The following is a 25734-nucleotide window of genomic DNA, read 5'->3' on the forward strand; positions in this document are numbered from 1 at the left end:
TGGAAGCCCAGTTTGGGAAAAACCACCAGTAACATGTTACTTGATTTTTACTCTTCTAAAGTGATGCCCTGTTCAAAGTCTACCCTATTAAAGGCTTATAACACACTGTTAAATGTGACCTTGTTAGAGAATTTCACCATACTGTTAGGAATGGGCTTGATTAAAGGACTTTAGAACATTCACTTGGAATGTCACCCTGTTAAAGGATTTACAACATGGCTATTAAACCAACCTAAGTCCATAGGATTTAAACTAATTGTTACAATTGATAGAGAGTAACAATAATGACTTGTTGATTTGATACAACTTACAACATACTTTGCAAATTTTAGATCACTCTTCAGTTCAATCCTTTTGCTTGGCTTTTAATCACTTCAGCTCTTACAGCTTGTCATCTCAAGCTTCTTCTCCTTGAGTCTTCTTACTCATCATACCAATGCAATCATATCTAGGGTCTTCTTATCGAAACAAAGTAACTATGCTCTCTTTCTCCTTAGCACCTCCTTCAGCACTTCATGCTTTTTATGCTCGACCACCTTCTCCTCCTTGCTTCATGACCTTATGATTCCTTAAATAGAAATCTGGTTTTCCTTTTTTGCTCAATTCTCCCTCTCCAATTTTAGGGTTTCAAATGGATTAGGTAGGATACAATGTATCTACCCTATATCTTGTTTCAAATAATATTTTGGTTGGAAGGAATTAAAGTGGTTAGTGAAGTTAGTTAAATGTATTATAGTAATGAACATCAATATTGTAGATAAAGGAACAGAAAAAAAAATGCTTTCATTTTAAAAATAAAAATAAAAATTTACATTTGCTGGTTTGTTTGATGGTAATATAATAGTGCACTACAATTTTGGCAAAGCATAATAGAATTTTTTTTCCTAGCAATAATTTTACCACTATACAAAAGTTGACAATTGTACACATAGATTTCAGTGGTCCTAAAAAGACTAAAGGATTCTATGGTGAAAGGTATTTTATAATTCTAGTTGATGATTTTTCTAAAATGATGTGGGTTGCATTTCTTAAAGAGAAATCTAAGGTATTTGACAAGTTTAAGATATTCAAGAATACAGTTGAGAATGAATCTAGTGTAAAGATTAAATGTGTAAGATTAGATAGAGGAGGATAATTTATTTCAAATGAGTTTAACATGTTTTGTGAAGAAAATGGAATTAAAAGACAACTATCAACTTTGAGAACCCCTGAACAAAATGGCATTGTTGAAAGAAGGAACAAGTCTATTACAAAAGCTACAAGAGCTATGTTAGTAGAGAATATGTGAATACAATAGTCTACACTATGAACAGAGTGCAAGTCAGGAAGGACATACGAAAGACACATTATTAATTGTGGTTTGGTCACTCACCTTATTTGGAAGTAAGTGTTATATAAAGAGAGATCATGACATTGGTAAGTTCAATGCTAGAAGTGATGAAGGTATGTTTCTTGGTTATTCATTGAAAAGAAAGGCTTATAGATGTTATAATTAGAGAGCTATGACTATTATGAAAAGTGAAAATGTGAGAATTGTTGATGAATTTAGAATACAAGAGAGAATAGTTTATTACAATTTAGATGATTATGTTGTTACTAAGTTGAGGAATGATGAGGTATTTCTTGAGACTAACAATGATTTGTAGAATGAAGGAGAGCCAAGGTAGGAACAAAGTTCAGAACCTTTAGTAGAGCCAAGAGTTGAGAAAACAACTCCTACTTCAAGAAAGAACATGATAAAGAATCACCCATCCCAACAGATCACCAAAAGCAAAGACAAAGGTGTGATGACAAGAAGTAGAGTGAATGAAGAACTATGCTTGATATCGCGAGCCTAAGAATGCAGATGAAGCATGTAAAGATGACTATTGGAAGCAAGTTATGAAAGAGGAATTGGATTAGATAGAAAAGAATGAGACACGAGAATTGGTCCCCAAACCAATAGACAAGAATGTGATTGGAACCAAATGGGTATTCAGGATCAAGATGAATGAGTAAGTAGAAGTTGTAAGAAATAAAGCAATACTAGTATGAATAGGTTACTCATGGCAAGAAGGAATAGACTATGAGGAGACTTATGCTCCAGTGGCTAGAATAGAAGCTATAATATTATTCTTAGCCTATGCATCATAGAAGAAATTCAAAGTATATCAAATGGATGTCAAGTTAGCATATCTTAATGGAGAACTTGAAGAAGAGGTATACATTAATAGCTTGAATGATATCCTTTGATAGATAACAAGGACATATTATGCATATTAAGGAAAGCATTGTATGGATTAAAGAAAGCACCCAGAACCTAGTACATGAGGTTGGACAAGCATTTAACAAACCTCAAATATAACAAAGGTATGAAAGATAGTAATTTGTATTAGAAAGAAACTGATGATGGCTTGAAGATTTTGATAATATTTGTTGATGACATTATATTTGGAGGAAAAAGGAATGTAAGAAGTTTGCAGAAGAGATTAAGAAAGAATTTAAAATGAGTATGATAGGAGAGATGAAATATATCCTAGGATTGCAGATTGTACAAAATAAAGAAGAAATCTTTATTTGTAAGACTAAGTACTTGAAGGATTTACTAAAATGGTTTGATTTAGAAGCATGTAGACCTATTAGAACACCTATGGTAACTAGACACAAGTTATCTACAAAGGATGAAACACCTATTTTTGAGTAGAAGAAGTACAAATCTATGATGAAAGGATTGCAATATCTGACTCACATAAGGCTGGATATAGAAAATGTAGTTGGAATTGTTGCAAAATTCTAGGCTAATCCTAGAGAAGTAAATCATGTAGCAGCGAAAAGGATATTTAGATATCTAAAGAGAACATCTGAGTTTGTATTGTGGAATGATAGATCGAATGATTTTACTCTAAGTACTTATATTGATGAAGATTTGATAGGTAGTATGGATGATAGAACAAGTAATGGTGGAGGAGCTTTCTTTCTTGGAGGAAGATCGGTATCTTGGTTAAGCATGAAGTAGGATTGTAAATCTCAAAGTGCAATAGAAGCAAAGTACATTGAAGAAATAAATAATTGCAATCAAGTTATTTGGATAAAGTAGTTGCTAAATGATATAAGGATAGAAATCAGTGGACCTATTATTATACATTGTGACAACACAAGCACAGTAAATATTTCTAAGAATATAGTATTGCATTCAACGACTAAGCATATTTCTATTAAGTATCATATGTTGAGAGAAAAAAGTTGTAGAAAAGGAAATTAGATTGAAGTATGTGAGCACTAAAAAGTGGATTGTAGATATATTCGCTAAGCCTCTTCACAAATAGACTTTTGAGTATTTGCGATGTATGCATTAGGGTTATGCCCCTTCCTACATTAGAGTAGGAGATGCAAGAGTTCATAAGTCTAGGGTAATAGAGCATAATTATTTCTTTGGACTGGATATTGATGCTTCTTGTATGGGGGAGCATTTGTGATGGAAAAAGTCATATGTGAATCTTGTTGATCTTATTTTGAACAATTTCTGTCAACACTCGAACTAATAAGTAGTTGTAGAGTTTGATGCAGAGATGTTGGTTGTAGAAATCTTTGACATTGATGTCAACGAGGGAGAAGTTTGGCAGTGTGATGAGGAAGAAGTTTTGGGATAAGAATAGCATGAAGACTAATAGTTTGGTATAGAGCACATTGAGGTATATTAATGGGGGAGTATGATTGATGAAGAGGATTTTAAGGTTGATAGTCTTTTTTTGTTATTCTTGGAACTAGATGTTTTTCATCTATGTTGCCATCAATGACAAAGGGGGAGATTGTTGGAAGATTGGTTGGAAGAATGAATGTTAATTATATTCCTATGGGGTAGAACTACTATGATGATATGTTACATTCATGACTAAGTTTTTCATTAATGTCAACATAACATGTTTGATGTCTACATAGCAATTTTTTTGTGGTACCTAAGAGAAGAACAACAAAAAGATCAAGTTGGTATGGGTGGCTAGTTGAGTATGATAACTACCCAAGGTTATGGGAGATACTTCTATGTATTTGGTATATGCAGTTAATGTCAAAAGCATAAAGGAAAAGCCTAGAAGAAGTTATGTAAGTTTTGGTGATGTCTATTCTGAGCTAGAGTTTACAGAGGCATGTTCTAGTAAACTTGATATATCTCTTAGCAGAGTTGATATCTTGAGGATCAAGGTTGAGGACATGAATAAGACATGCTAAGGATGATATGACTAAGCTCACTCATCATAATATTTTGTGTAGAGAAAGTTATTCAAGTTGTAGGGTTGAAGATTAATGTTATCACTAAGTGTTGTAGACACCTAAATTTGATTACAATGCTTTGGTAATCTAATTTAGCCACCTCTAAAGGCATCATTAATTAAATTCTTATTTAATTAATCCTTTGCCATCCCTAGTTGATTAATTTAATTAATCATCTATAGTCCTAATTGATAAATCAAATAATCTATTATTTATCAATTAAATCCTTTTCTCCTATCCAATTCCAAAAATCCCCATTTATTAAATAAATCTATTTGATAAATGAAATCGTCAAATTCAAAAACCCCTAACCTATCTCTAATCCTCCATTTAGCCTAATCCACCCCATCCACCCATACTAACCAAGCTTAGCCACTAACTCACCCACCCTCATTAATGCCATCCACTTGCACATCTCTAACATCCCTAATCTAATCCTAAACCCAAGCCTAATCCACCCCCTAATGTTGTCACATTCCTTAAAGTCTCCCCTCAAAAAACCCAACCACTAAGTCATGAGTGCTCTTACAAAACATAAAAGACTCTTACAAGCCCACTCATGACTCTTACACCCATCTTCCACACTCTTCCCTCTTCCACACTCATTCCTCTTACATCCCTCTTACATACTCAACCCCACTCATCATGCCTTTAACCAACCCTTTACCCTACCCTCTCATACTCATCCTCCTTTTGACAAGTGTCACCTTCCCATTGGTGCTAAACAAGCACAATCCATGTGCTCTCCTTTGAGTGCATCCTAGCCCTCCTTAAGCCTTCATCCATCCTTGCATCTAAGCCCTCCATCCCTCTACCCCTTAGCCTATAAATTGAATCCCATCCCAAGCCATTTCATCAACAATCTTTGAGCTAAAGTTACCATGCCCTTTTGAGAGCCAAAAGCCATACCCATACCCTTATAATGCCAAATTGAGAGCTCACAAAGCTACAAATTTGCTATTACCCATCTCCATTGAAGCAGCTTTTGAGCATCTTGAGCATACATCCACAGCAAAAGGACACATCTACAGAATCAAGAAAGCATGGAGTGTTTTCTCTTGTGAAGTTTGCACTTCTTGTTTGCTTTCTTTGTCTAAGCATATATGTGAATTTAGTTTTTGGTTTGTGAATGTTTACTTTATTTGTTAATGTTCTTTGCATACTAAATCTTGTTCTACATTTTGGCACGCCCGGTGGGACCCCACTATGGGTCATTTAATCATCTATTTTCATCTCTATGTCATTTTTTCTAACCATCTAATGTTATTTGTTGTTTGAGGGTGTTGTGAGGGTGTTTTTCTTGTTTTTGCAGGTTAAAGAACGCACTTAGGAAGAAGAAATACCATCTAAAAAAAATTTGCATTTTTCAACTTTTTTCGCATAGTGTCGTCTCTACAGTTTTGGTGTCTACAACCTGTTCTGTCATCTCCGCCACCGCCAATCCAAATCATTGTCTGTGAAAATCTACATCTGTGCAAATTGACGTCTCTGCCACCGCCAATCCAAATTGTCGTCTGCAAAAATCCGCATCTGCACAAATTGGCATCTCTGCTTGTCACCTATTTTCTGCGCCACAAATCTGTTCTGTCGTCTCCTAATACTAGCGTCTCTGTATTTCAGAGTCTTCCTATTTTGGCATCTCCGCTTGATAGACTATCATCTCTGCCTGCTTATGTCGCATTTCTTCTTTAAAATCTTTATTTCTACACTTTTTTTTAGTGGTTTCGTAGGATATAGACCATTTTAAGCATTTTTACGCGTAGAAAAAACAGCAAAAAAAGTTTTAAAAAAATTTCCCATAGTTAAGCTCTCATTTTTGAAGATTTTGGCTAACTAACTAAATTGCTTTTTTTTGTCTCATTGTAGGTTGGAGCACATATGGAACCACTAACCATGTTTCTTGCAGGTTTTCATGTTGCTAAAAAAATGAACTTGAATGTTTAACCATTTGTCTTTGAATGCATGTTGCTAAAAAAATGAACTTGAATGGTTAAACACATTTTTCATTGAATCAATGTTGCTCAAAACACACTCTTGAATGTCATGGATTAAAATCAACTTTCCTTGGAATGCATGCTTAAAACAACAAATCCAATCTTGAATGCCAAGGATCAATTAACCATTGCAATATCAAACACTTCATTTGGAGCTTCTAAAATTGAACAAAACAAATCTCTTTTCCACATGCAATCTAGGTAAAGTTTGATTTTTGGACATTTAAGAAACTTTGTTAAGTTAAAATACAAATTTAAAAAAATCAATTTGAGTAGTTCCTTGGACTCACCACTTTTCTAATCACCCATCAAATATTAACCATTGGTTGCAATCTCAGCACCATTTATGGGGATGGGTCTACTTGAAAAAGGTGTTAAATGTTCCACAATCTAACTCACTCACTTGGTCTTTGAACGTTTGCTTTAACTTTATCAAAATTCTTAAATAGCCAAAACTCTAGATTAAATCGATCACACTTCAAGTTTGGGCACTAAAATTGAACAACAACTGACGTGGAGAGCCTCCGGGCGCGCGCTTGAAATCGAATCTCACACACTTTTGTTTTGGGCTTAAAACAAACTCACACTCAATCTTGAATTCCTTAAAGAAAATTAATCGATATTTGACATGGACTGCCTCCGGGCATGCGAGTTTGCTTTTGTTGACCCTAACTCTTCTTATTGTTTGCATTCTTCGATCGATTTACTTTTGTTGGCGCTTCAAGTTGGAATTGAACATTGTCTCTTAAACATGAGTGCTTGCAAAGTCTAGATTAGCACACATAAGAGTCAGTTGGTAAAAGAACAAGCGTTTTTTTTAGCCCAAGGTCATCCAAGTCTTCTCTCCCCTTGTTGTCTTTCGAGGCCATCTTGGGTGCATAAGATTAGGATCCAAAACCTTGTTTCTTTTTAGGAGGCCTGCTTGGGGATTTCATCACCCCTTGGACGACCTCAACTCCAGCGTTCTGGCGGAGTATAAGAATCGGGAGGTGAATCGAAAGACACCTCTCTTGGGATCAAGATTTTGTCATTCAGGCTAAGCCTCAAGGAACTTTATACCCTTGAGAAGTGAAAGAGGAGAAGTGGGTTACCGCTCCTCTCGGCTGTGTGACATCCTTTTGGTCTCATCTACGGATTTGGGCCTCACGTACCTTGCGTATATCGAGGACTCCCTAGCTAAACCAATTGTCAGCCTTGCAGAAAACCATCTAGGATGTTAATGTGTTTGGAGTGACTGATCAAAACATTTGAAGAACATACACACTCCTCGGCGCAAGTATCACATTCTGAGAACCACAAACTTCTATCTGGGTGTTCCTATCTATTGCTTGTTTTCATTTTTACTTGTTGAATGAATGTTTGCCAAACTTGGTCAATCCTAGCTTAGGGCACACTTAGCATAGTCACTGCCTATTTTGGAAGTTGAACAAGTTGAAGCAAAACAACTGAGATTTTTCCCAAAGCCACGCAAATTCAGGAATTTATGTCGGAACAACCCAAACCCAAACAGAAGTTTCACAAGGTGAAACTCAAGCCATCTCTAGCATACCAAGAACTTTTAGCCAAGAGAAAAGAAATAACACCAATCCCATGAATTGCCAAACTCCTCAAAGCAGAGGACAAAGCTACTGAAGAAGCACTTCAAGAGGCCTGGTTAGAGCACACCATCAAATTTAGCCAACATCCAGGAGTTAATCTTGCTTATGCCTTACCAACTAGGTATGATTTCTATGTTTAGACACCCTTGTTTCTCCACATCTTCTTGGATAAGTTTCACTTTAGAGTCATCTTTGTAGAAAAGCCATCCATCTTAGGTTATCCCCTTAAGCATTATTAGCTCATCCATCTCATTTAGAATAATACCATCTAGCCAGTAATCGAAAATTTGCACATCTAAACTTTCAAAATTGTTGTCACCTTGCTAAAAGTTTGCCATTCCTAAAATCTTCCAAATCCACCAATCTCACCAAGGTTATCCCTTTGACAGAGCTTTGTCTAGGGTAATCTAGCTTTGTCACTTGTTATCCCTCATCACCTTGAGCTAAAGGTTGGGATCCGCAAGTGGTCAATCTCATGTTCTTCCTAAAGGATCATCAGTCTATCCTTAAGTTGACACAATCACCACCAAGCTTGCACATAGGAAAGCAGACCTTTTGTGCTTTGACAACATATCTTTGAAGTTAGAATCCCCAACCCAATCCTCCTTAGGTTTTGTCATATAGCTTTGCCTCAACCTAGGAAATCATTTGCATAGAAAAGCCTTCCCCGTTTTGCATCCATCAGCATTATTGCATCTCATACCTAGGAGCATTTTTCATGCCACCCGTCACTCGCTTAGCCAAGAAGAAAGAAACAATGGAGCCCTATCATTTGGATCGAACAGCCTCACCCCCCTTGAGCACTCAGCCATCCTTCAGCCCAGAGCAAGCTATGCCATCACCTACTGACATTGAAGCTTTCATGAACCAACCAGGAAATGCAGTATTGGTAAACGCCATTATAGACAAAAACAAAGAGACAATCATGGTTAATTTTCGAAGGGACAATGTGTTGGTCTGACTTTTTGTGTAGTAGAAGTTTTCAGTTAAATCATAGAAAAGTCAAATGTTCTATTCCTAAGTGAAGCATAGTATTTTGGATAAATCATCCATAAGAAATAATCATCATGTAAACCCTATATCATCTCTATTCATAAATTGTCAGGCACAAAATTTTGAATTTTTAAAAGAGACGAATATGCTGTTATATTCCTTTTCCTTTCTCCCAGATTACCTTTCTTCCTATTTGTCCCAACTGTCAGATCCGACTAGATCTACCGTTGGCGTTACCTTGCTATGACAAGTTGCATGCTTATTAAGTATGGCGAGGTAATGAGTATTGAGTATTTTAAGAGGCGGGACCGTAAAGTGAAGATACGACGATCAGAGATTTGCTTATTAAATGATTTATTGTGCAGGTACACTTTGCAAGTTACCGTCCAAAAAGGACAGGGACCCACTAGAATATCTGACATCAGAGCCAGAATGATGGTTTTTTCGAATGTTCCGCCACCTCGCTATCAGAAAAATCAGGCACTTCTCCGTTAGCAAAGTAGCGAGGCCACATGAAAATCTAAAGATGATGACATTGCATCTTGCTTGTATCATAATTACACCAGGTGGCATGACCAGTCATAAATACCCTTGTCAGAATCAGTTTTAATTGACAGAAGTGATTACTGGGTAACCCTTGAATTTTTTGGCACGGAATCCTTTTAAGTGTCGGAGCTCGCTACCTCGCTATCGAAAAATGTAGGTGCTTCACCATTAGCGAGTTAGCGAGGCCTCGTAAAATGGTAAAAGATCGGCAAGATCTTTGGTGACATGGAATGACAAATGACTATGATAAATTTTGACATGTGCCAACTATGCAGAGATCTGATTCTCATTAATGCCTATCTGACTGAATGTACAAAAAATCCTGAACATCAGCTTGAAGTGGATCAACAGAGCTCGCTACCTCGCTATGACAAGTTGCATGCTTGTTAAGCCATGCGACATAGCAAATATAAATTAGGAGATCTTGTGTTTCTTCTTCACCTTTGATTTGGTAAGTGATCAACGGCTGTTGTCTCCTCGCTATGAAGAGTTGCAAGGGAGATAATTATAGCGACATAGCGAGTTGGGCCCACCGCCTTCCTTCTTAAGAAGCCCTGTAGCATATCTTTCGATCATTTCTGTATCTGATCAACGATTGTCGCCGCTTCGCCATGGCAAGGTGCTCATTCTTTATGCATAACGAAGTAGCGACATGCTGACACGTTTTCTCAGTCATCAGTGGGTCCAAATGTAAGTGCCATCAAAGAAAGAATTCTGTACGTGGCAAGTTCTCATTGGGTAAAATAACTGACATGGAAAATATAACTCCTAGTTGTTCTCTCTGTACCACATGATCGTAGGATCTTTGAAGATCGACGACGCAGTTTTAAATGAAAAATGTAGTGCCACTCTCTGTATTAATTAGACAAGAAAGCTTCGTCTGTGAGGAAAAATAGAGTATAATACAGAGAGATTTCATCAGTTTCATTTCACGCGAGAAAAGATTTGGAGCCATTCTTGTGCAGAAGCCATTACTGAAAGAAAAGCATGCCAAGGTTTGATAAAAATTGTCAAGTTGTCTGTTCGCGGAAAATTTGCAGGAATACAGAGGAAAACAGAGACAGAATTCAAGTAAGTAAAACTACCATCATCTTCGTGAGCTTTTAAGTTCTAAAAAGATAGCCCAAGATGCCTCCGAAGAAGGGATTTTTAGGTGCAATAAACTACTTGGATAGAAATGTGCATGATGATTTGCTTGAGTTACTTCCTGAGTCTACTGTAGAAATGGTGCAAGTTAAGAGGTTAACCTCACTGAACCCTAGGCTAAGGATAGCTGATGGATTGTATGATAAGGGTAATTGGGTTCAGGATGCTCAAACTTCTCAAACTGGTTTGAGTTTATTCAAAAAATGGTTTGCGAAAAGGAAGTTATATGCCCCTCATGCCAATATATGGAATTTTGATGTTGGAAAGCTTGTTGTCCCCAGTGTGTTTATGGATTTTGACCTGCTTAAAGCTATAACGAAAAATTATGACCAAGCCACTAAGGTAGTGAGAAGAATGGATGGTGAGGCTTTAGTTACCATTAGTCCCGAGGAGATTAGGAAGGTTTTCAGTCTGGGACCTCTCACTATGTATCATGTGCCCATTAATTTGATAGAGTTAGAAAAAGAATATATATCTAAAAGGGATGTAGTTAGACAGGGTGCACTGAAAGCCCAGATAGGCAGGATTGGAGGCCTCCCAACCATAACATCATCTTCTAAATAACCATTAAAGAAATCATGCTTTAATGCCAGGGCAGTAGAGATATATAGGACCCTGTGCAGAGTCTTTGGAGAGGGCGAAGAAGATTTTATTCCAGTGAGCTTCATGTATATGATCACCCAAATCTCCTCTTTTGGTGTGGAAATAATTTTTGATTTTGCATCTTACTTGGCTAACGAGATTCACCAGGGATTGGTGGGGATTGCAAAGGGCAAGGTGGAAAAGGTTTGGGGTTAGTACTCCCTATTGATGCATATGTTTCTTTTTAAAGGGGCCACTTATTTTGATAAAGAAATGGTTTTAAATAGGGAACAAGATGGGGAGGCACTGCCAGTCCAATTATGGAGTGCAGACATGACTTGAGAAGCAGAGAATGCTAGCTTTGTTAGATTTGATAGGCACTTTGCCTCCAAACTAAGATGCCTCATATTGAGTGATAATCCCAGAATTCCTAAGGCACTAATGCATCTTGTTAGGCCTATGGACAAAACCCATAATCTAAAAGTTTCACATAATTGGGGAGATATTATCCCATATTCAGTCTCAACTATCATTAGGGTCTATGGATTCAAAGGAACACCCCATGTACTACCCTATCAAGTACCTTTAAAGGTAGGGATAGCTGAATTTTTGTGGCAGTTGGGAGGAGTGGAGGAGGCCTTTTTGCACAAAAGGGGGACATGATCAATTTTTCCTACTTGCACTATAGCCCACCAGTTTGTGATAACTAAAGAAGGGTGGATCTTTCTCCACAAAATTTTGGATCAATATAAGATGGCGGTGTCTCATGCTCATTTTTATGATACAGAATGTTTCTTTAACTCTGCTCTTAGACTTAGAATCAAGCTTCGTCCAGTTCAGCATGAATTCTATTTTCCTGAAGACATAATAAGAAATGAATATTCTCTCCATGAGCAAGAAATAAAGAAAGAAAAATGGAGATTCTATTCAAAAGTTTTGGAATTCATTAATTGTTTTGACAAAGATTACAATCCTCTTAGTAATGCTGCAACCAATGTAGATAAGATAAATAAGCTCATGAGTACTTTCTCTAAGATAATGAAAGTAATGAATGAGAAGAAACAACATTTTATTGATTCTTTTCTAGATAAAGCCAGAGAGGTTATGAGAAAATTGGGTTTCACCCCCAACATTGGAATGGGTCCACTGGTGGTACGAAAGAAGACATGATATACTATTGTTCGGCAGAAGGTGCCCATTGTACACAAAGAAAAATAGGTAGTTGAATCCACTAGTACTGTCTTGGAAGAAAGACCCCCTGAACCTTCTCCCAAAAGAAGAAAAATAATAAGGGAAGAAGAATCCCCTGATGAAGGTTACTCACCTTCTCAAACTCCAATGAGAATTGAGGAAGAGCAGCTCACCAATGAGCAATTCCAACAAATGGGGTCACAAGGAGAAATTTTTGTTACACAAGTAGAAATTGATGAAGGGAACCCCCAGGAACCTCCTGTGCCAAGTTTTGAATTAACTATAGAAGATTTCAGAGGAAGGGAATTGGACCCTATTTTGGAACAAGCCAATCAGCATTTTTTGTCTGATAATAGTTTTGTAAGATCTAGGGCTTTCCATCAGTTTGCATGGAGGGTAAACATGCACATTTTTGAGCAAAGGTGTAAGAATATGAAAACAGAACATCCAGAAATGGATGAGGCCTCCATTCAAAATCAAATAAAGGAACAAATGATGCAAGAGTTCCAAAATATAACCCCTGATGAGGGTAGATAGATGGTAAAAAATGCAAATGTTTTATTATTGCCCAATTGGGATATTGCTGATGCATTAATTTTTAATTCTGTATCAAATAATTTAGGACTCCAGGATCCAAATAAAGAGGAATTCTTAGGTACAACATTCAGCAATGATCAAGCTGCCCTTGTTATGTGGTCCCTGAGAAGAGGATCTAGGACTACTTCATCACAGCCTAATAATTCAGGACTAACAGGGAGTATCATTGTAAGGAGGGTTGCTAATACTTCAAATGTACAGGCAGCCCACATGAATGTGGATTATTCTAAATTTTCCTTGGCTACTGAAGAAAGAGAAGAGAAGGAAATGATTGATATGCACAATAAATATGAAATAGTGGTGGATGCTTATAATCAAGAGGTAAAAAGGAGAATTGAGCTGTAAAATAGGGTATCTCAATTGGAGAAGATACTTGGAAAGAGGAAAGTGGGAGAATCCAATACACTGAGAATTGCATATCCTCCATAGTCATCTATTGGATTAACCCCTATTATTGAGATACCTGACACCCCTGAAAGACCCCAATTCTATACTGCAGAGGAATTTGAAGCAGAAAAAACCAAATTACATGAGTGGCAGATAGAATTTAGAAATCAGTAGGAAGAGAAATGGAAGCAGGGTGTGACATATTTGAGGGATAAAATACAATGGTCAACTTTTTATGATCAGTTGACAAGGATTGTAACCCTCATGGATGAGTTGAATAAAGAAAAGGATGGACTAGATTCTCTTGCACAGAAATGGAGATAGAGAAATAATGATGTTACAATTATATGTATATTTGCAGTCCAAATGCCTTATCATCAGGTTGAAAAGATTTTTGATTTATTGAATAAGTTAGAAAATTTTGAAAATGAAAGAGATTCTTTATAGAGAAGATTAATACTCTGTTTTTCAAAATATCTTGCTGAAAAATTCACCCTATTTCCTTGTGCTTTAGAATTTGTTGATACAGTAAAGGAAAAAGAAAAATGGAAAAAGGAAATGGATTATTTATTCGATAACAGAATAATAAACATCATCAGTGAGACTGGCCATTGGTTTTGGGTAAAGAAAAATGAGGAGCTGGTAAAAGTACAATTTTACTATACTACTATGATAAAAGAATTTGATGATTTAGAGGAAAATGAAAATTCTTTAATAAAGATACAAAGAGAAACTCTAAGTTTTGATTGGCCAGATGATGATACTTTTAATAAGTGGAAAAATCAGTTTAGTGAATAGATGTCAGGAGACAATGAGGAAGAAGATACAAAAGTAATAGTTACCCTTGTAATCAACAACGATGACATGGAAAATCCCCAGGTTAAAGTGATTTTGTAGGTAATAGAAGAGGATACATCACTTACAGATCTCATGGGTATGCACTCCGAAAGTGAAGAATGATTGTAAGGTCAGATCGTGCTCTTGTCTCAACAATTCAGAAGCATAACAGAAAGGAACCCGCCAAGAAATGTTGTTAATTTTTCTGTTATTTTGTTTTTGTCTTTCTTTTGAAAGGACACCTGTCACCTTCTTTAGCCTGAAGCTTGTTGCATCTCACACTATTTAAGTGAGATCCCAAGGCTAAAGAATGGTCCGAATTCTATTTTTACTAAGTATTGTGCTTAGTTCTGTTTTTGGTCCAAACATTTGGAAAGCAAGTTTGTAATATACTTTTCTGTCAAAATTTCTGAGATATAGATGAATGTAGAAAGAACTGTGCTTCTTTTCTGAAGGTCTTTCTGGGTCTATTGTAAATGATATACCATTTTCAAAGGAAATGAATACAAATTATGAACTGTCCCCATATCAGTTCTTTCTGAATTTTGTCTCCTTTTAAATACTTAGCTACCTTGATGTTGTGTGAGTAAAAGCTTATGCAATTGATTGCAATATAGCAAGGTTGTACATCCATTTGTTATTGTTGTTAATTCAATGGATTAAATAAAGGCTCTGATGAATGTGATGAGGTTGCTTAGGTGTTAAAAAGGATTTTTGAATGATAAATTCTGATAAGAATTGCTGATAACAATTTGTTGCAAAGCAACAAATTAGATCTAAGAATTTACTATAGACTCTGAATCCCCAATGGATTAGGCACTGATCGAAAGTATTTCAGCCAAAAGAGAAGTATATTATGACTGGTTTTTTCAAAGTACATCATAAAATAAATTTTTACTTTTATTTCCTGTAAGATATTCAAAGTTGGCCAGCACTTGCCTGCATGGATCGTTTTAGCTTCATTTAGCCATTGTTGTTGAAAACATCTGCAGAGCTATAGAAGATTTCTTGGCCATATCTGTTCAAGGGATGTGTTTACCAATTCGGTAAGAGTTACGTATATGTTTGAGGATTTAGAAATGAGAATCAAAATGAAACTAAGAATAATTCTCATACAATTGTTCCATTTTTGAACCATCCCCGGGTACACCCGCCCTGGTTTTTACAGAGCCAAAAGAGTAGAAAATCGTCTGAGGTTTTGTTGAAGTTGGGTCCTAGTACTTTGCATATGCAAGTGATAATGAGAATTGGCTATTCTTTAGGCTGTGTATGTACTGATATCTAGGTATTAAGCCTTTTGTCGCTTAGTAGTTTTAGCACTGTTTTAACATCATATTAAAACACCAACACAATGTAGGAACCTTTGACTTTGGAAGACCCCCTCCATTATCAGATCCATCTCACCCGTTGTTTGGGTAGCTGCCACCACCCATAGGCTCTTATGATCCAAATTATCCTCAATATATTCCAAAAGAAGAGCCTCCGGCCAATCCATATGACCCAACAGACCCAAACATACCATCATCCACCCAAGTTGAAATCTCCATGCCACAAGCCAACCCAGCCACCACCACTCCATCCTTGGTTCATACCTCTCCGCTCCAAACCCCCTTTACTCAAAACACCTCACCGTTCACCCCCTTCACTATTGCTGCTGCTCCCCAACCCAGCCTTCCAAATCCACCCATCTCCCAAATCAGTGCTAACATCTTTGGCCAACCTCAGCAATATACAATAGGGATGCCACCCATGGGGCCAAGTAATCAACCTTTCATCGCCCCCAGCTTGTTCACCACAGCCCAAAGTACAATCCCATCATTTCCATTAAGTCTTGGGAGCTCAATACCACCAGCCACAAATCCACAAGCTACTACCTTCACTCCACAAAGCTATCAAAACCCACAAGCTACTACCAATCTTCTACCAAGCTCCCAAGTGACCCCAGCTCCCACCACCACTCTACCAAGCTTCCAAATCCAGCCACAAAGCTATCAAACCCCATCAGTTCCATTTCCAAGCTTTCAATTCCCACCACCTCCACCACCAACTAATCCATTACCTCCAATAACCAGCTACTTTTCAATGCCACTTCTAGGAGGTAATCCACCACCCCAGCCAACCACCAATTATTTGTAGATACCATCCCAAATGGGGGCACAACCCACATATATTGGTCAAACCCCATAAGCCCTCTGATCCTTTCCCCAAGCCTCACAACCATCTTATACCTTACCTCCACAAAGCAATCCATTTATCCCATAGCCAGCTTATGTTCCTCAATCCCAACCTCAAATCCCATATCAACAACAAGCCTCGCAGCACATGCAGCAATATGTGCCACCTCCCCCTCAACAACCCGTCATCCACCATGTAGCTGCCCAAAAAATGTACAATCCCTATCAGCAAATCCCTCACAGCCATCCATATTCAGTGGCCCCATCTAGCACATACCTACCTCAAGGCACTCCTACATTGGGGGCACCCCAACCATCACCTATCAATTCAGAGTGGGAGCAAATGAAGATAGATCTGAAAGCCATCCAAGAAGGGAATGATCCAAAGACATTCAAGTTTGAGAATGTGTGTCCTTACCCATTTGACAGAGCCATTACCACGACACCATTTCCCAAACACTTTGAGGTACCTAAATTCGACAAATTTAGAGGAAAAGGAGACCCTGTCACACATATCAAAGAATTTTACATGTATTGCCAGGACGTGGCATACAATGATGTCTTCCTCTTGCACGGTTTTCCCAAAAGCTTGGCTGGACCAGCTCTTGAATGGTTTTATAGAATCTCCTATGGCACAATTAAAAACTTTGCTGAATTATCTGAGGCATTTGTAGCCCAATATGCCCATCTTGTTGAAACAGAGCTATCAATAGTTGATCTTGTCCACACCAAGCAAAAAGGTGGAGAAAGCCTTGCCGAATACCTGCAAAGATGGCAAACCCTTACCACCCACATATCCTGCACCTTGCCAGAACACCATGTGATGAAAATGTTTATTGATAATGCACATCCCAGCTTGGCTCACCACATGACCATGAACTATTTGCAGACCTATAAGGATATCAAAGAGAAAGGAATGATTCTTGAGCAAGGACTCATCAAAGATGGTGTGGTAAAGATTTACAAAGAGGCCAACCAAAATCAATCACATTCCAATGACAAGTTTAGGTATTGGAACAAAAACAAGCATGTTGCAACAGATGGGGTTACTGACACCAGACATGTGAATATCATTGGTCCTTCTCAAAACTAGTCTAACCCACCATATTAAACAAACAACCAACAAGCTATCAATTACCAACAACGAAATAACCAAAGCTATCAAAACTACAATACAAGACCCAACTTTCAAGGGTCTAACAATCAAGCTAATACCATCAATGTAGCTGCAGGGCAAAAGCCCAGATTCCAACCTGCACCTAGAAACTATACACCCCTTGTTGAGCCATTGGATGTTATTTTTGAGAAATTGGCTAAGGAAAACCTCATCAAATTTCCTCCTACCTAGCAAATTGATCTAAGCCAATCCAAAGCTGCATGGTACAAGGACAATGAGTATTGCAAGTTCCATAGGGTAAACGGTCACACCACCCTCAGATGCATGAAACTGAAAGACTATGTGCAGGACCTCATTGATTGGAAGGAAATCACTATTGGTGCCCAAACCTCTCCCAATGCAGGCTTACAGATTTATCAAAATGCTTTTCCTCCACACAAGAACCAAAATCCTGGAAAAGCACCTATCCAAAACAACACCAAAAACCGCCAGCGAAACCAACAGCATGGGAAGAACAATGACCACACTTCATCCTATATAGACTATGGTAGCCTTATAGGTTGTATATCTGAGAAAGAGCCTTCTGTCAATGTTATCAATATCCGAGGACCAGATAATGAGTGTGCGGTCACCACTCGAAGAGCGTGATTTAACATCCCAGGCCCACTAGTTTCATCAGCACCATCAGCTCCATCAAAAAGCTGGTACAATATCTTGGAACACCTTGGGAACATGTCAGCCCAAATCACCATTTTAGACCTTCTCCGCACTAGTCTTGTGTAAAAGGACATCCTTGACAATGCTCTCATAGAATCCCGTGTCCCTTTTGATATCAATACTACTGATTTTCGTAATCTTGTTGGACACCTTTCATCCTTATGTGCCCTATCTTTCAAACCCACCGACATACCCGTGGTTGAGCCAGATCACACCCTTCTGCTTCGCATAGCCATCATGGTATCCAATTTCGCCATGAAAAGAGTAATGATAGATAATGGATCAGCCTTGAATATTTGCACCCTAAAATTCATAAAACAAGCTGGGTATACTGAGGAAGATATGATCAGTGAAGTTATCACCATCAAAGCTTATGACAACTTGGAAAGAACCACAGAAGGGACTATTTTGCTACCAATCAAGGTTGGGCCAGTCATCCAAGAGATAGTTTTCCATGTTGATCTAAACCTACCATTTAACATCCTCCTCGGTCGCCCATGGATTCATGCTATGAAGGCCGTTCCATCCACCTACCATCAGTGCATCAAATTTTCGCATCAGGGCACTGAGGTAACCATCCATGCTGATCTAGAACCCTTTGCTTACTGCAATGCGGTTGAAGCTTTATATACAAACCATTGCCCTAGAATAGACATCGACACATCCATTGCCAGCTCATCCCACACTTGTAATGACGCAGAAACCATCCTCGCCTCCACCCTATCTACCGTAAAGATCAACAAAAAAGGTTGTGGAGAATATAGTCTGTCAGATGCATTTGCTTTCAGAGCAATCCCACTTGATCCACATACCCATGGATGACCGACATATCACAAAGCTAGGGAGATTCCACCTCCTCAATACAAACAGTTTGGCCCAACCACCTTTGTGTCCTCAAAAACCCCTCTTCATGAAGAGCTCACTCCAGATATCAACAATTGGTTACATAAGGATGCACCTCCAAAAAGTCAAGCACGCCTTGATCACTTCAGCCAAAAGTATCCCCAACAACATAAGCTCATCACTGAAAAATGGAACTATCAAGGAGGTGGACTAGGACTAGAAGAAAGAGGCATGCAATGTCCCATCGAAGCACATAATTAGGAAATGAAGTCAGGACTTGGCTTTGGTATACCCACAACTGGGGGCACCAATTAGAATGGTCATGCTTTTTCAAACATCCACCACGACCTTGTCGAAATCGAAGACATTCTTGAGAAAGTTGAAAAGAGAGCCTACGACGATATCCCAGACCAAATCTTCCTAGGAGACTCTGTTCTCCGAGAACTATCCATCCATCTCATTGACCTACCACTTGCTCATCCACAACTCATAGATTGGGACCAACCAAGTGTCATACATATTGATGAGTTCGCATCAGAGGAAGCACTTCTAAGATTCATGGGAGCTGAAACTCCTCATAAGAAGACAAAGCCAGATTCTTCCTACATCTACAAGCTAGATCCCAAGGGGTATTTTGGAGAAAATCCCCAACCTAGTTTCAATACACCCAAAATTGGAACTAAGGTAAATTTGGGACTAGCTAAGGCAGCGAAGAGAACCCCTCAGCAAGAAAATCCAGAGCCACAAGCAGAACATGAGGATTTAGTATTGCCTCCTCAAGATAATCAACCAGAGGTGTCTTCTATTCTAATAGAGGATACTAGAGAAGTCAACATTGGTTCTTCAGAGATCCCTAGAATTGTCCACATTGTTGCATCCCTATCATAAGACCAAGTTGACCTCCTCTTTGAGGTTTTACAAGAGAACATTGGCCGATTTGCATGGTCATATCAGAACATGCTAGGACTTGATCCAAAGCTTGTAGTTCATCATCTTGTAGTCGATCCAAAGATCAAGCCCATCAGACAAAAGCTTAGAAAAATGCACCCCAAGGTGGCATTACTAGTCAAAGCTGAACTAGAAAGAATGTTAGCTGCTAAGGTTATCCGACCTATCGATTACTCAGAATGGATCTCCAACATGGTCCCTGTCACTAAGCCTTCCGATGACATCAAAATCTGCACTAATTTTAGAGATCTTAACAAAGCTTGTCCAAAGGATGATTTTCCCTTGCCCAACATAGATATGATTGTAGATCTTACAGCTGGACATGAAATTCTGTCCCTTATGGATGGATTTTCCGGGTATAATCAGATCAAGATTGTAGAAGAGGACCAGCATAAGACAACATTCACTACCCCTTGGGGAACCTTTTGCTACACCATGATGCCTTTTGGCCTAAAGAATGCTGGGGCTACCTATCAAAGAGCTATGACAGCCATTTTCCATGATCTTATCCATAGCATTTTGGAGGATTATGTGGATGATATCCTAGTCAAATATCACACCTTCATGGATCATCTTGCTGACTTGGAGAAAGTCTTTGATAGGTTGGCCCAATATCATCTCATGCTAAATCCCAAGAAGTGTGTCTTTGGGACCACATCTGGCAAGCTTCTAAGCTTCATAGTTTTTAAACGAGGTATAGAGATCGACCCCAAAAAGGTCAAGGCTATCTTAAACATGCCTCCTCCCCAGACACTACAACAGCTTCGCTCTCTTCAGGGAAAACTTCAATCTATCTGGCGCTTCATCTCCCAACTTGTAGATAAGTGTACACCATTTTCACACTTGCTAAAGAAGAATGAGAACTTCAAGTGGGATCTTTTATGTCAACGCAGCTTCGATCAGCTCAAGCAATATCTCACCAATCCCCCTATCTTGGTTCCACCAGTTCCTGGTCGTCCCTTGATCTTGTATATATCAGCAACACCTACTGCTCTAGGGGCACTTCTAGCACAACATGATGATTATAGCAGAGAGAGAGCCATCTACTATATCAGTAGAACCCTAGTTGGTTATGAACTCAATTACACTCCTATGGAAAAAGCTTGTTTGGCAGTTGTTTTCTCAACTCAAAAGCTTCACCACTACATGCTAAGTCATACCATCCAACTAGTCTCCAAGATTGACCCTCTCAAGTATATGCTCTCCAGAACAGCACTTACAGGCCATTTGGCCAAATGGGTTATGCTACTAAGTGAGTTTGACATCCAGTATGTGGACAGAAAGGCAATCAAAGGGCAAGCTATAGCAGATCACCTAGCTAATGCACCTCTAGTAGATGCATATCCTTTGCTCACAGAATTTCCAGATGAGCATATCTGCCTAATTGAAGAACAACCCCCATGGAAGCTTTATTTTGATGGCTCATACACCTCTCATGGATCAGGGGTAGGAATATTATTAGTTACACCTCAAGGAGATTACATTCCAAAAGCCTTCAAGCTACAATTCCCTAGCACCAACAATATAGCAAAATATGAAGCTCTTGTAGCAGGATTAAAGATAGTTGCAGAATGGAATATCACTGAGTTACAAGTCTTTGGTGATTCCCAACTCATCATCAAACAAGTCTTAAATGAATATCAAACCAAAGATGAAAAGCTATTACCCTACAAAGAGCTAATTGATCAGATGACCCAGCATTTTACAAAGCTTCAGTTTACACAAGTGCCATGAATGCAAAATAAAGTAGCAGATGCCATGGCCACTATCGGCTCACTCTTGGAAATTCCCCAAGACGCTATGCAGTATGAATTTTTAGTTGAGCAGCTCCTCACACCCACTTATGCGAATGAGGATTCAAACCATGTTTGTATCTTGGTTGGTCCCCAATCCCCTTGGTACCATGAAATTCACGCTTACCTTAATGATGGTATCATATCCCCTCACCTCACACGCACCCAACGCCAGAACCTTATTCAAAAATCATCCCGCTATGTTATCATAGCCAATACCCTATTCGTCGGGGTTATCACGATACTCTCTCTCGATGTTTAGATGAAAATTAGGCCGTGATGGCATTAAAAGAAGTACATTCTAGACTTTGCGGTGCCCACACGAGTGGTATTGTCCTAGCATGACAAATCCTTAGAGCAGGCTACTATTGGCCTACCATTGAAGAAGACTCTTGTGACTTTGTCAGAAAGTGTCTTCCATGTCAGCAGCATGCAAATCTTGTGCACGCTCCAGCACAAGATCTACAGCCTATTGCACCACCTTGGCCTTTCGCTTGTTGGGGCCTTGATCTAGTTGGAACTATCACCCCTCTCTCATCTGATGGACATAAATGGATAATAACAGCTACAGACTATTTCACTAAGTGGGTAGAAGTAGTCCCCCTAGTCTCAGCTACAGGAGTTCAAGTCTCCAAGTTCATCTTGTATCACATTGTTTGCCGCTTGGACATCCCATCCACCATCTTCACTGACCACAGAGGTAACTTTGAAAATCTCAACATGGAAGAATTATGCACTTCCCTCCGCATCCATCATCACTTTTCTAGCCCATATTTCCCACAAGGTAACGGCCAGGCAGAGGCAACTAATAAAACCCTCCTCAAAATCCTAAAGAAAGTTGTCAATGATTCCGGCCGTGATTGGCACCTTCAAATAAATCCAGCTCTATGGGCCTATCGAACTTCCTTCCATACATCCACAGGCACAACTCCATACTCCCTAGTCTATGGTGCTGAAGCTGTATTACCTATAGAAGTTGAACTTCCCTCACTACACATATCTTTGCGAGGGCAAATCTCAGATGAAGAATACAGAGTAGCTCGACTAACCCAGCTAGATCTCTTATATGAGAAGAGACAACAAGCTTATGGCCATCTCACAGTCTACCAAACTCTTCTCAGAAGGAATTTCAACAAGAAGGTGCTCCCATGACACTTTCAGCTAGGTGACATGGTCCTCAAAGAAAATATGAAAGTCCAAGCAGATCGAGAAAAGAAAGGCAAGTTTGAACCTACATGGCTTGGTCCCTATGTGGTTACTGCCTCCTTTGGCTCTAGAGCCTATCAATTATCTACACCAGAAGGAGAACTCTTGAATGATCCCACTAACATCATTCATCTCAAGAAGTTCTATGCTTGAAGATCCTTGGTATACCCAGCTTTTGAAAAATACAAAAAAAAAAATAGTAAAGAGAAATAAGTGTCCAATGGTGAAAACTTGGCAATTCAAGCGCCTTGGATAGGTACCTTGGTGAAAACCTAGTAATTTAGGCACCTTTTGTGCTAAAGACTAATCCATTATCTATCACTATCCTATCCTTCATCCATCCACCCACCATCCCATAAAACACCTGGTTGTTCCCTTGGTGTTCCAATCAAATATCCAAAATCTGATGGAGCTTGTCAATACCTCCTGTACAACTTGTAAATCTTGTACCAAAGCTTGTATTATACCTTGTAAATCTTGTACCATACCTTGTATATATCCAAATCTTGTCCACAGCTTGTACGATATTCCAGCTTGTAAATAATCTTGTATCGTAGCCTGTATCCTATCACATGCACACACAGAATCCCATTTTCCTTAAGCTTTTCACAAACCATCTACCTAGCCACCTATCAACTATTATAGACATCCCATCCTTCACAAACATTTCCATCTCACAAAAAACCAAAACATGAACAAACTTGTACATTTGTAACATATCTTGGTCTGTTAGCTTGTACATCCTCTTTAGCTTAGTATCATTGTATCTATCCGGCTTCCGTGTTAGTTCATCCTTGGTCAACATCTTGCACACATCGCACACCTTGGTTAGATATTCCAATGCATCCTTTAGCTAGATCTCCTATCACCAAAGTGTTATCCTTCTTAGTTCAGCTTGCTAGATGCATCACTCATCCAGATCCATCAGGTTAGGTGCTCTTTGATAGATCCTTGCAGGATATAGCTTTCCTCATGTCTGATCTTGGTCTGTTTGTACCTCATCCTACCCATCTCGTTGGCAAACAGTTCTCTTTTGGATTTTTGCTTTCTTTTGATTTGGGATCTTCCCTTTTGGGTCTTGAAATATCTTTTCCAAGCAATCTCCTTGTTCCCTCCTCAAGGTTGCCATGATCTTCCATATCATGGTATGCTGCGAATGGGGCAATTAGAGCGTAAGGTCTTGATCAGGTCTTTTGCTTGTTTTCTTTTTCTGCTTGTGGGTTACCTAGTGTCATTTCCACGCTGCTTCCTTTGGGATTCATGTTTGATACTGGGGCAATCCTTGTGTGTTTGTTTTGAGTCAGTTCGTCAGTCCTCTGGACGGTTGGTAAAAAGGCCTTGATGTTCTTGGTAACCCTGGCAATTAACCAACAGTCCTATAGCAAATCTAGTGCTCAACTACATGGTGGTACTTCTCTTTGAAGTATCCCCTTGCTCAAAAAGCTTCAATGGATTCCCTTCATCTCCATTATCCCCCATCCATATCCTACATCTGTCGCTCCTACCCCAGCTTATGCATCAGTATCTCTTTGAATCACTCCTCACGCTTAGCTTTAGGGATCCACAATCCTAGTCTTAGGGATCCACCAATCAAATCAATCCACCAAGCCTCATCTTTCGAGATCCATAATCCTAGTCCTAGGGATCTCCGAAACCCATCTTCTGCCAATCTGACTCTTTGAAATCCTATTGCATCAGCTTTATCATTCTATCATCCATCTCCCTACCATGGATTCCTTTTATAGCGCTTCGCTCCTCCATCTCCCCCCCGCCAATCCTGGAAAGTCTTAAGCTTGCTTTACTATTGTGCCTTTTATTTCCCTTTATCATTCTCCCGTAGTGATAGTTTGAGCTAATTCAGCCCCTTCTCTTCACCAACCTGTGTCTCAGCTCATTTCAATTTCTTGTACTTTTCAAGAAGTCGTCAAGCCTCATTTCTCTCCCCGCCGCCTTCTTGAGGGGGCATCATCTAAGTCTAGTCTCTCCTCTTCTTATTTGAGACTGGGGCAACCTTGTTGCTAAAACATCTTCCTCATGTCGTCTTCATTCGAACTTCTTTGAAATAGTGTTGTCTCAACACTATGTCAAAGAGGGGCAAAATGTAGACACCTAAATTTGATTACACTTCTTTGGTAATCTAATTTAGCCATCTCTAAAGGCATCATTAATTAAATTCTTATTTAATTAGTCCTTTGCCATCCCTAGTTGATTAATTTAATTAATCATCTATAGTCCTAATTGATAAATCAAATAATCTATTATTTATCAATTAAATCCTTTTCTCCTATCTAATTCCAAAAATCCCCATTTATTAAATAAATCTATTTGATAAATGAAATCCTCAAATTCAAAAACCCCTAACCTATCTCTAATCCTCCATTTAGCCTAATCCACCCCATCCACCCATACTAACCAAGCTTAGCCACTAACTCACCCACCCTCATTAATGCCATCCACTTGCACATCTCTAACATCCCTAATCTAATCCTAAACCCAAGCCTAATCAACCCCCTAATGTTGTCACATTCTTTAAACAAGTTTAAGACTTTCCTAATCCAAACCAAAGTCTCCCCTCAAAAAACCCAACCACTAAGTCATGAGTGCTCTTAAAAAACATAAAAGACTCTTACAAGCCCACTCATGACTCTTACACCCATCTTCCACACTCTTCCCTCTTCCACACTCATTCCTCTTACATCCCTCTTACATACTCAACCCCACTCATCATGCCTTTAACCAACCCTTTACCCTACCCTCTCACACTCATCCTCCTTGTGACAAGTGTCACCTTCCCATTGGTGCTAAACAAGCACAATC

This window comes from Cupressus sempervirens, chromosome 5, assembly GCF_028749045.1.
Source record: "Cupressus sempervirens isolate cs-2001-9-10 chromosome 5, ASM2874904v1, whole genome shotgun sequence".
In the NCBI taxonomy this organism is placed as follows: Eukaryota; Viridiplantae; Streptophyta; class Pinopsida; order Cupressales; family Cupressaceae; genus Cupressus; species Cupressus sempervirens.